Source organism: Thunnus thynnus, chromosome 20, assembly GCF_963924715.1.
Source record: "Thunnus thynnus chromosome 20, fThuThy2.1, whole genome shotgun sequence".
NCBI lineage: Eukaryota > Metazoa > Chordata > Actinopteri > Scombriformes > Scombridae > Thunnus > Thunnus thynnus.
This window is the reverse complement of record NC_089536.1, coordinates 27,665,641-27,679,177: the sequence shown is the minus strand read 5'-3', so window position 1 is coordinate 27,679,177 and position 13,537 is coordinate 27,665,641. Positions and strand designations below refer to the sequence as shown.

The 13,537-nt window shown below is 39.0% G+C and overlaps 1 long non-coding RNA gene across 1 annotated transcript; it reads left to right on the top strand.

The window, feature by feature from the left end:
• Positions 1–2,560: 2,560 nt before the first annotated feature.
• LOC137171695 (uncharacterized) lies at positions 2,561–5,725 on the top strand. Its single transcript, XR_010924809.1, has 3 exons — positions 2,561–2,725; positions 2,997–3,060; positions 4,349–5,725. It is a non-coding gene; the product is annotated as an uncharacterized lncRNA (long non-coding RNA).
• Positions 5,726–13,537: the final 7,812 nt, after the last annotated feature.

The window sequence follows — 13,537 nt, the reverse complement described above, 5'->3', positions numbered from 1 at the left end:
GAGTACCCTTAAAAGGGTTCTATAAATAAAATATATCAAGGGTATAGTTTGGCCACATTTAGATGGTTACAGACTTCAATCAACTGGACTTCGGTGAGACTCATTACATTTTCAATGGCGTGATACTCTGAGCTCCACCTGGTCACGGAGGGGACAGCACACTTCATGTTGGCAATGTCTTCGATCACTTAAGCAGCACCTGGTAAGTGGTGAGCCTTGTTCCAAATGGCAGCACATTTTTAAAAGGTACTTCTGTACAATTTCCATGAGGGACCTTGTGATGCAGCCTTGTCCACATCATTTGTGGCAATAGCTTAAGAGTGTGAGCAGCACAGTGCTGGTGTGGGGGCAAAAAAGGTTGAGTTCTTGCTGCACTTGCTCCTCCTGGACCTCCTGTACATCTGCAAATTGCACATCATCTGTGTCCTCTTGTGCATCTAAAACTCCATATTCTCTGAAAGCTTGACAAAATTGCTTCCATTGACGGTCACTGTTGCTGTGATTTTGCCCTTGAATTTGATTTGAAACTCACCATGTATCTTGATAATTTTTATCGCAATACATGTGGAATCCTCTTATTCTTTTATATGTCAACACTGCTGACTTTCTATACAATGTTTCTGGCACAATCTAGTGACAAGTGATCCCTAGTAGTAACTCCTATGGTCTTCAGTCCATATGTTTGCTGTTGTGCATACTGTGTGAATCCCGTGGAGTATTCTGGTCATTGACCCCTTCATGCTCTAGAATGCTTTTTCAGTGAACTACATCAGAGTTTTCCTGCACATGGGTGTTTTCCATCTCTTATTCCCTTGATCAGCTTACGGAAGTCGGCATCCTCTACTAATGAGAGGGGTTGTGCATTTCCAATTACAAAGTCAAAAATCAGCACATTCACTTTGCTCTGGGTGGTGGTGACTGCTGTGCTGAGCTTTGCTTGTTTCAGAGGAAGTCCAAAAGGTGTACTGGCGATGGAGCTGCAGTCGTCATTGTCATCTGTCCTTTTAGTTGATGTTCTCTGCATGGTACTGGGGTGCTTTCTCTGAAAATAAATAAATAAATAAATAATTTTACTGACTGAGTGAAAATAATTTAGAAATATAGAGAGAATAATACAATACTGTTACATAATTACAGTATATAGACCAGTGCTGATGAACATAAGAACCAACCTAGGGGTGTCTATACATTTATGGACTAAATAGTGGGCTGGCATGTTACAAATCGCACAACAGGAGAGGTCTACCACCAGTGGATTGTTTCTGACACTGCCAGTATGTTTTCGTTCATCATTCTAGATTTATTTTTCTTGCCACTTGTTATAAGAGTAGCATAGCTCATTTAAGGAATAGGGCAGTGCGTAATGAGTGTGCAAAATGTGCGTGCGTAGCAAGTGTGTGGTTGACTGAGTGAGAGCAAGTGGCAAAAAGTCACAGTGAATGCAAGCGGAGCAGTGGAAAAGGCTAGCAGTGAAGTTGTCAATCTGACAGTAAATGTACAGTGTAGGTTACAGTTTGGCACTGAATAAAAGCTGCAGCTTCTCAAGACTAAGAAGAGTCCTGTGCATTGTGCATCTTCAAGGAAAACAAACATCTCCCCTCTGATTCCCAACTACAGTCTGGAGGCTGAGCAGGAAAGGCTAACACACTGGAAATGATTTACTACATACTTTAAACCACATATCTCACAGGAGAGATCCCTTTACTGTTCTTACTAGGTCACATAGAGCACTACTAAATAAGGGCGAGGGGCTGCCATCCTTCGGCCACAAACAGTAGCACAGCTTATGCCCTGGATAATTACCATAATCTCTAAGTTAGGTGGCTAATTAGTGATACGTATCGGCATTTTGTTAGCTAGTCAGCTAGTTAGCCAAACTATCAAGGACATTAGCATGAAGGAAAAGAACTTACCTCAAGGTGCTTCTTCAAATTAGACATGGGGTCTTTTGATGCTGAAAGCCCCAGAGCTTGCCATCAACCAAAAATGTTCCTTATATTTCCATGCCAAAAACACATTCCTGACAGTGTCCTGGCTGTGTGTCTCCTCTGCCATTGTGGTGTGGTGTGTGGCAAGTGCGCTTATGGGAAATGCTTGCCTCATATGAATTTTAGAACCAATAAAACAAAAACAAATAAGTAATCAAGTAATCTATTTTAAAGACAGTAACTGTATTCAGAATACCACCAATTTAAACTGTAAATGTAACAGAATAGTTACTCATATTTTGTATTACTCCCCAACCCTGAACTCACTGTTTATAACAGGTCATTGTGAAAACATCACCCTGTTTTTTCATCTCTGTAACTTAATAATTAATTACTCTAATGTTAGTTCTGATAGAGATGGTAAAATTAGGCAAGGAAGAATATAGTCCACCACCAAACTGTGTGAAATTAGTGTGTACCGAGATGTTTTTATTTATTCTTGTATTGAATCTTCTCCACCTCTCCACCTCTACCCAGCTGGATGTAGAGGTTGATGTAATTAGTTTCTGCCCATATATGTGTATATATACATGCACAATACTGACAGATAATTTTGTGATGAAAGGACAGTAATGACGGTGATAGTAATCACTCTCAGCAAAAATAATGTTCTCCGAAGTAGTGCATGCATCTCAATTCTGATGCCTTTCTTCATCTTATTTCTACTCTTCACAGGTGATGACCACTCCTGCTGATGTCAGAGTCCAGTGTCTCCCCATCATCCCAGGTCTCACTGTGTAAGCTGTGTAAGATTTTTATGTATTTATAAGTAGTTCTTTGAAAATCCACTGACAAAGCCAATTTAGTCAGTTCTTCTATATTTATATTTTATATTTATTTTGGCTTAAACACAAGCACCTCAGCAGTCATCTGCTTAGTTCTGTTCTTATGCACTAACTCACAAATGATGTTGTTTCTTTTGTGTAGGTTTCTTAGTTTTCACAGAGAAAACAGTACTTTAAGGTAATACAATTGCTGTCAATTCAGTGTTTGATTATTACTCATCAGGAGAACCTGGACCTGAGACCCCATCACAGCAACATCAATGACATTGCTGGAGTCTGTTCAAAAGGTATTGCTCATCAATATTTTTACATCACATCCCATTTCCTTTACATCCTTTTTACTTGCATTGTTCCTATGATTGCTAAGATTACTATTAAGATGCCTTTAAAAGTTTGTTACAATAGGTAATTAAAATCTTGTTAGGTGTAACCTATTCTACAAAAGCTTACTTCTATGTTTGACAGTCTAAAAAGACAGTAATGGTAAAAAAAAAAGTGAAATCACCCGGCAGCTCCTGACTCCGGCCCTGCAGACTTGTATTGCAAAGTGGAATGGGGTGGGCTTTGGGGCTCTTTACAGACAAGTATACAAGCACAAACACCATTTGGACACTCTGTGGACACCTGCCTACCTGGTGACTTGACATCACCCATAGTTAAATGCCCATGTTTAGATTACACAAGTGTTTTCAAGAAAATTACAGTTGCTAGCATATTGCAAAGTTCAGTGATTTGAGTTTTTTTTTAACTTGTAGTGGGCTTAAGAAATGGTGTAAGTATTTTTTTTTCATGAGGATTTGTTTTGCTGTAGCTAAAGATTTAAACAAACTTTTTATATATTGGATTTTTAATGTTGTCTTTGTAACATTTGCTAATGTTTGTAATATATACATTTGAAAACTTTTTGGACTTTTTTGATTTGAAAACTTTGTTGACCTTATGAGTTACAGAATGATTTTAGAGGACAGAAAGTTGCACATGGTCCCTGCTTCTTTTATGGGAAAGGGACGTGGTAGAATGTTTTCAGAAATTATAAGAACTAGCAACAGTGAAAAGAAAACACTAATTCATTAATCATTAAATTACTCTTTCATTTTACGGTTACAGTATTGCTATTGTAAATATAAACATAGTAAACTTACTGTAAAATAAATTACAGTAAGTTTACTGTGTTTATATTTTACAGTAACTAACTGGCAGCAACTGACAAGTAACTTACTGTCATTTATTTGTCAGTTGCTGCCAGTTAGTTACTGTAAAAATCATGGTAAGTTTCTTACAGTGAGTTAGGTTGAATACAGTCAACAATTCATACATTTTTAGTTTAACAGTCAAATGTGAAAAATGTAATTCAGTTTAGAAAGCTTTCTTGCCATCTTGCTGATCAAATTTATGATAAGCATGTCCAGGTGTGAATGTGTAAGTGTGTGGGTGCATGCATAATCAGAACCTGCAGGTGTGTGTATGTGTGTACACAATAGCTGTGTACAGACAGCTTGATTGTGTTTTTGTATGTATATGTGCATGTAAATTCCTTGTATGTGTGTGTTTATTTAAAGTATATCTGTGTCTCAGAGACAAAGAGAAAGAGGGAGCGAGAGTCGGTAAGCAGCAGTGATGAAGAGGAATTGCTAATGTCAACTGCACTGGCTGCTGCCTCAGTATCAAAGCCCCCTGCTTGCTTCATATCTGCAGACAGCCACCAGCAACAGATTCCCCCGTCATTAACAACTGTACAGCACACTGGACTGAGAGAGAGGGATAGGAGGAGACACTGACATAACAGGAGGAAAACAAGATAAAGAAAGAAAGAACGCCTAAAAGAGACAGAAAGGAAGGATGGGAGGGCACCGATGAACAGCATAACAGATGGAAGATATAGACTGAAGTTGCCACAGCGCTGTTACATCACTTCTGTCTTTTCACTCTTCCTTTCCTCACTTCTGCCTTTACTTTCCTTTTCTCTTGCCTGGTAAATTAAACCCTCCTGCTTAATCATTTAGGGAAATTGTATCCCTCCATCAACAGTGTTGGTGTGGAAAAATTGGGGAAAAATTTGAACAAATTAACACCATTTGTAGTAAAGCAGATGTTCTTTTGCCAACAGCCAGTTAAGGCAGCATGGCGTGGGTGGATCAGGAGGGAGGCTGGCTGCTCGAATAACAGTTTTTTGCATCTTTTGGGCGATGTAATCTGAACAATGTTTCAGTAGCGTCACCCTCTGATGGGTGCTTGCTTACAATTAGAACTCTTAAAGCAATTACTGTATACTGAACCCAGGAGTCTCACTCTAAATAAGGTAAACTAAGCCTGAGGGGGAGAAATTTTCAATTCAGAATTACTTCCCATAATGCATAGTGTTGAGTTTTAAGTTCTGAAATTCAGAAAGCTTGAAAGCAACCTAAAGCTATTGGTTGTACTGAATCACAATGCAAAGCTAGTACTAAATCGATAAGCCAAAGCCTTACAGTTTTCTGTTAAACAATACACACCAGCCCACTTCAGCAGTCAAACCAGAACACTGATAGCTTGGAAACTCTTGCTTGACTCACTGGGCATCCCTACACTCCAGACAGCCAGGGAGAATGTGATGGAAGCCTCCTGTAGGTCTGCAGTATGGTGGGTTTCTTCAGGCAAAGGTCAGTGCATGCTGTATCGCTGTGTTTCCACTTCACATCAATAAAAAGCCTCCTTTACACACTTTGAGCTGAATCTCCTGTCTAGGCTCAACTCCCATGACAGGCACTGCGGAAACACACACTCACGCTCACACGTTTAACCCTGATAATGGGATATAGCTCAAGCATGCCTGGAGCCTGATAAACGGATGGATGTATACTTAAAAATGATGTGTGTATCACTTTCCATGCTGACTTTATGATTTATTAAAGAACAGAAAAACACTCTTGACAGTGTGCTTACCTCCATAGAAACTATATGCCGTGCGTAGGCAGACTGTGAAATCAAATGTGTGATGTGTGGATACGGGATATGATTCGATCCCATTTTGCTCTGTTTGAAAAACTAGTGAGTCATGCATTACAAAATATGATCTGATTGGTTGTTCCTTTAAGGATTATGTGAATTGTGTTATTAAATATTGGATTTTTTTTTTTTAGAAAATTAGAACTCCTCTTTCCTACAAAATCCCAATGATGCTTTCAATCAAGTGCTACAACAAATTGGTTGAAATATGGACTCTTAGACATAATATTCACTTGCTGTTGATGCTGTGAAAGTACAAAAAAGCTGATTTGAACACGAGTAATTAAATATGTACCTCAGACTATCCTTCATTTAAAAATCATATATGCACCTCATTATATACATGTTATAGCACTTTCATGTCTGATGTCTGAATAAGTGGCCAAGTCCCCTTTACAACTTACTTATTCATTTCTGCATGTCCAACAAGTCTGAACTGAATGATGTCACATTTATGTAAAGGTTACTTATTATCTTATGCACAAAGAAAAGAATATAATAAATCAAGAAACACTGTGAATGAGAAGAGTCAAGGGATTCTTCTCATGTCAATGGAGGGGCTCAAAACAAACTCATACAACCACAATAAAAATCAGACCAGCCCTTCCTCCCTAAATTTGTATTAAATCAAATTATAAATATAAATATATTGAATTCAAGAGGCCCAACTTAACGTAACATTCTATACTTGTGCACTGCCAGACATAAAATAATTAAATCCGAGTGTCCCTTGAGCTCACAATGTTTAGTAATCAAGGCCTCAATGGCAAAACTATTAAAAAGATCCATCACTGGTGCACCCTGTGAGAGGACTGAAAACATGTGTCTTCCTTCACATCATTACTTTCCAACTCAGCAGTGACACCGCTCCAGATATTTGGCACCAGTTGACAAACATCATTTTACCATAGTGCCTCTTTCCACAGTGATCCAGGCATGTCTGAATATAACCATAACAAGCAATAATGTAATATACACCTTTGTTTGAATGACACTAAGTCATTACTGTGACAGACAGATTAAACTAATAATGTTATATGTTCATGTTTGAAAAAACTATGACACCATTGTTGATGGAGGACAATAAAAATGTCTCCTTCAATCTGAACTGACTCAGCAATAATACTGGCATAAGAATTAGTAATAGTTTGGTTTTACTTTGCAAACTGTCATGTGATGTTGCCACGCTAAATAAAACCCAAGGCAATTGATCACTGTTATCATCAACCCATATCACTCTGTAACACCTGTTTTGGTTTGTTTTATATATTAAGAAATAGGAGAGCTAGCCAGTCACTTTATGTGTTGTACGTGACAGTTATAATTACACTAACTTGAATATTTTGTTTAATAAATGAAAGCGACTGAACCCATGTAGCCTCTGATTAAAGACTTGAGAGATATGAGGTGCAAGTCTTGTCTGATGCTGGAACTCAAAATTAATTCCTCAACATTTCTATCATACAGAAATTTCACAGGGGATTGAAGGTACCACAGCGTCATATGACGAAATCTAAATTTTGCCCATCAATGCAAATAAACAGCTATGAGAAGTGTCTTGCTCATCATGTCAGTGCTAGAAACGCAGGCAGTTACTGGATACTCTGTACTCACAGAGGAGTCACAGAAAATAACACAGTGTGGGACACTTTCAGTCCAGAGGTTTTCTGCTAAATCCTTAAAAACAATTTGGAATAACAAATAAATACAAATACACTTCTGTCATGATAGAAATAAATACATGTGTTTCTGCTGCATGACAGCCAGTTTGACCTGGAATTTATGTGTCAACCTTTCTGTGAATCATTTTTAGTGCTGCAGGTGTTTCAGATGTTCCTCTTTTATTTCTCATCAAGAACAAAAAAACTTCTTGTTTAAGACCCAATTTTAAATTGTATCATCTCATATGTCATTTGATGAATAAGTAAAATCACTTAAGAGTAAATGCGTAAGCATGCCAGATTGTATAGGCAGTTATGTGACCAAAACAGAAGAGAAAATGAAATTCACTTTGTCTGTCATTGTCCTTTACATTGTGGTTTGAGAGGGAGCTTATTCAATGCAAATAAAATAGAAAAGATTACTTTTTGTTGAAAAACTGAAAATAATTACTGAATAGTGAATGAATATTGTGAGATGAACACTTGACTGTCACATTATCTGAACACTGAAAAACTGTTTTTAGTTAAGGTATCTTTTAAGGTATATTTTATACTGTAAATATCTGTTCTGTTTATATGTAAAGCATATTTTCTTTTCTTTATTTTTCTCTCACATCATGCACAGTATGTGGTATGCAGCAATGATTTTCCTTTCTTTGAACATTAATGATGTTATCCTTTTGAAAAAACACCCTGTCATCAGGAATAATGAAAGGCTCTTTTTCTTCAGAGATACAATGTATAAGGCCACAACCCAGTGATGAAGTACATTTTACAATTCCAAAAGTGCCATTCTTACATTTGACTCTATTACTGAGGATAAAGGCCATTTCTGCTGTATCACCTACAGTAAAATATCTAAAAATATAAAATAAAAAAAAAATAAAAAATGCTCTTGCTTACAGCAGCAGAGAGGGAAAGTGTTGCTGAAACAGGGGTGTACATTATCAATGCCAATAAAAACATTGAATCATTAGTTAGTGGTAAATGATATAGACCTTTATGCTTTGTCACTTTACTCACTCTCTCACACAGGCGGCGTGTCAAAGAAATCCTTTGCTATGGATTTCCTGGTACAAGATGATAAAAAAAAAAAAGATCAATAAGCACGCATTTTTTGGCCAACTCGAAATAAAGAGCTGAGATTAGAGAATAACCACAGAAACTCACAATCACACACTATGTCAGTGTACAGTATGGCTTTGCTTTTATGTGTCTGGTCCCTGCTTAGCGTTCAGGAGCTCCAGGACCCCCCACAGGGCCTCAGTACTCACCCAGAAATACATCATCATCTCGGCTGAGAGGGGATGGGAGACCAGGGGGTGGAAGACGGGGGTATGCAAGGACACCGGAGAGGCCAACGTTCTTCCTCTTTCTCTCTCTCTCTGTTGGTGTTTTTTCAGTACGTCTATCCTGTTCTGCACTGATCTTCCTCTACTTCTTCAGTCACTTCACTTTTTTTCTTCTTTCTGGGAAGTTTTTTTTGGCCAGCGCTGTCTGCTCAGTGTTATCTGACGGCCAGCTAATTGCCCTTGTTTTTGTGGATTTGTAGCAGAATTATATAGTCGCTTTTATGTGTCCCTCTGCCCCTGAAGACAGCCGGTCTTCCTCTCCTGCTGACTCTTCTGAAGCGCGAATTCGCTTCTCTGAGTTGCTGCTGAGGCTCTCACGCTGCTTCTCCTCCCTTCTGAACCTTTCAAAAAACTCAGCCACGCTTCTTTGCCGAAGGGGGGGAAGAAAGAGAGAGAAAGAGTAAGGAGAGAGGCAAAAAGAGAGAAAGCGCTGCGAGGCGTTGTTACTGTACCTCCCCTTGCTTTTTGTTCTTTACCTTACTTCTCCTTCTTCTCCAGCTTCTTCTTCCTCCTCTTCTCCAACTTGTCACCCTTTCCTGACTGATCAGTTCTGTTTCCTCTTTTTTCTCTTCTTTTTACTCTATATTTCACTGAAACACTGAAGCCTGTCTCCTCTCAGTCTGAGCACTCTCTCTCCCCTTTGCTTTTCTTCGTCTCTTGTTCTGTGCAGCTCCGGTCCAGCAGCTCTGTTTTGAGAGGAGGCAAGGTTGAGCTGGACTTTCTTCTTCAGTGTTCCTGGGTGAAGAGCGCTGGAAAAGCTGGGGGGTGGGAAAAGCTGGAGTTCACCACACGGTACAGTAGCACAGAAGCTTTCAACCGGGGAGAGATGAGTATGGAGGGGAAGGGGTGGGGAAGAAAAGAGAGAAAAGGAAGAGAGTGAATGAGAGAGGGGAGAGAGCGGGAGGGAGGAGGGAGGAAGAGAAGAGCTGGTGGAGGGATGCCGGTGTTGCAGATAGACGCTGGGAAGTGGAGGATGGCGACAGGCTGCGTAGAAGTTGTGGGAAAGCCGATGGAGGAGCCAGAACGAGGGAGGCAAGGAAAGACAAGATGGGAGAGTGAAAAGAGAGACAGAAGGAGCAGCTTGGCTTGTTGTTGCTTATGCTAAAGAGCCAACGATACCAGCCGGTTTCATTAAGTTGCACTGGGAGCGTCGGGGAGGAGGAGGAGGAGGAGGGTTGGAGGTTCAGTGGTGGTGCATATGGGGGGTAAGAGGCAAGAGAGCCGTCAAAACAAAATACAATGTGGAGCACTTGTGTAACCTAAGAAGAGAGGGGGAGAAGTGAAAGTGATGCTAAACTGAAGGTGCTATTTCTAATTATTTTTTTTTCCATTTTTTCCTTCTCTGCAAAGGGAGGGGTGTGCATGCTAGTGTTTATATGTAAGTGTGTATGGATGTTCGTGTGTGCTGTTATGTGTATTGGCTGGGTTGGCTGAGCTGCTGGCCCACAGTTGTGTTGAGGGAATACTGTAGGCTGCCATGCTCAAGCTGTGTGCGCATATGTGTGTGTAATGTGTGAAGAAAGTGTGTTTTGCATGTTTGTAAAAATTTCTTTGCAAATGATTTGAGTGTCACACACACACACAACCACTAACATGTTCTATATGCCACATTGCCAACTTTGCATCTGCATCACATGTATGTAATGTGTGTGTGTGTGTGTGTGTGTGAGTCTGTGTGCATTTGATGGGTGTGTTTGCAATGTGGCTGGGCGAGACAGGCAGAGAGAGAGAGAGGTGGGTGAGGGTTGAATGTTGTAGCTTGCCTCAGCACATTCACCCCACCCACCCCTACCACGCCAACCACCACTACAGTCAATACACCACTCAGGAAGGCTGCCACGTTAACCACTTCGCTGCCTGAAATACTGCACTGCACATATTGGAAACACTGGGCTTTGAGAGGGAAAGCTATCCATTCCTGTGTGTTAGTGTCACACTGTAACTGAAGTCAGAATCTGTTTTATTTTTCAGAGCTCAGAAACACAAAATAATATGCATCTTGTTAGGACATCATAAATAACACCTCACAAGTTATATCAAATTAAATCTAGACTGACAGGAATAGAAAGAAACACCATTACCATTTGCATCTAAAATGAAAAAAAGATTTATCAGATGAATTAAACTCCAAGTTTCTTTCTCATGCCAGGTTAAAAAAAATTAACTGGTCCAGATGGATTGGTATGAGACCAGAAAACTGAAAACTGCACAGAAATTGGGGCTGTTGGCAGAAAGAAAGACTTCTGAATGGTTAAAACCCTGATTGTGTGCTACAGATGAGTGCTAACATTTTATATTTAACATCAAAATCATAAAGAGGAAATCTTGTTTTCTCTTAACTGTATATGTTTAAATGTTTCCTTATAGTCAACAAATCCCATGAAAAGACCAAATGAATGGGTCCTACTAACTTCCCACTAACTACTAGTGTTGTGCGTGTATCCAAACTAAATAAATCTTATTCCTCTCTACCATAGAGCTCCATTGCTGTCAAAAAACTATTAAAAACACAATTACAATGTGATGATTTTTGGTGAAAGGTCATCAGCACTCAAGGTAACCAGTCTGCCAACACCATTCAGCATTCAGCAGTCCATAAAGTCTACATGAAGTCTCTGCCTAAGAGGTGCATATATATCTGGAAGTTACATGGTTTGTGCCTTAACCATGCCTAAAAGTTAGAGAAACAAGCTTGTGATGGAAGGTTGCCGGTTCAATCCCCGGAATGGCAGGATTCATCATTACCACCACTGAGTTGCCCTTGAGCAAGGCCCATAACCCTAACTGCTCAGTGGCCAGCAGGTCATGAATGAGTAGACAGTTGAAACCATGGTCAACATTCATTTAATTGGCTGAGTGCTTATAATATGATTGCTGTTACATGAGGTAGCCGTGTTGGGAACCCTCCCAGCATGCACTGGGGCCATATATTCATGGACAAAAGTCTGATTTTATGTGTCTTCCTGCATTGTTACTGCTGTTATTCGTTCTACAATGTTTCCACATTTTCATCACTGTTAAACAATTAGATATTACCTGAATGTGATCTGGCTGCCAGTGATGTTGGGTGTGTGATTGGTGAGTTTATTCTCATTGGATGTGCAAGGCACTTTAAAGTGGTAATCATAAGCCTGCTATGAAAAAGTAAACTTATTAAAGACTCTCAGAAAGCATCTTTAATTGCATAAACATGTTTTAGCAAAGTGAGTTCTGCAGATAATCATTTAATAAGTTGTAGTGTTTCAAATGTCAGATTATATGTCATATGTTCTGTCTCCATTTGTCTTTTAACAGTTAGAGTCCTTAGTTTATGTCTTACTGCTAAAATAAACTCAAATTAGTTAATTAATTCCTTTTTAGTGTACAAACCTCCATTTAGTTTTATTTTTTGAATTGTGCTAATCACACCAATAGATCATAATGATTTGTCAATAACCTGCATGTTCCTGTTCTTCTAAGATCATAATTATATCAACATTCTTTCATCATCTGGCAAAATGAGACATTTGTATCTAAAAAAAAGGAGTTCATGTTTGGTGTTCACCCTAAAATGTCTTGTTAGGTTTGATCTTTTCATGGGATTTGTTGACACTAAGACAAAATATAACTAGACACATCAGTCACTGGTTAATTATTATCATTACCTGTCCTTAGTTCCTACAAACCTTAATTCTTATGTACACTTATAGTTGCAGGTTAAGGTAGTGCCTTTTTGAAACCAGTGAAAAGTATAAACCCTGACAAGGTGGCTTTTTTAAAGAAATATAATTTTTATAGTCTCAAATGATCAAATTACTGAAAGTATACTAAAATTCAAGTTAATGCACATTCCAATTAGCAATCACAATCCTTGTCTGATCACAGATGAAAGACAGTGGCATGGAGATAATACTTATTCTATACATGTACGATGGTGGACTCTGAAGTCTACAGGGCTGTTCAGACAGATGATTTCTGCATGTTAGCTCTTTTTTAACTGTTCCACTGCAAATGTAGAAGAACCTATTTTAAGATCTGCATTGGGGGAATACATTCCATATTAAAGTTGCATCAAACACTTTCAGTGTGGAGAAGGTTTTCTTTTTTTTACTGCACTCCAGTTTTTGGAAGGTATGTATCATTTCATCATCAATAAACCATTACCACATTAATTTTAAAACATTGGAATAATTATTATAAACAAACCAGACTATTGCATACATTTTTACATTCCATGCTACTGTATATGGGCTAGATCTGACAGGGGAATCGAATGAATTGATTTAGGGCACAAAACCTGATTTACAAGACAAACTTTGTGGACAGCACTGCCCCTACATCCCCCTCATGACAGGAGGGAGTGGTGTGCATGGCAAATGTCTCAAGTTTGACATATTGACACTTACCAGTGTAAAAAAAATAATGAGCTAATTCATAGTTAAAATAGATTATGAATACCATTTCATCTGTAGCCATTTGTGCTGAAATTGGTTTTTAAGACTTGCTTGAAATGAGGCCATTTACATACATGTATGCATGCCTGGTGCAGCCTTGGCTCTCACTCCTTTTTACATCTCCCTCTGAGACGACCAAGAGCTCAGAGACAGGCTGACTTTCTCTCTTTTTTCCCCAGCAACTACCATTCAAAAGAGAACATTTTCCTATCAGATCTGGTCGTCATGCTATTTCAGGTCTGGATCATGAATAAGTTAGTCCAGACTCTGCATGTGAGTGAGCTAATGCAAAAAGACGACAGGCTGGGGGTGGTTGGGTTTTTTCAGGATCTT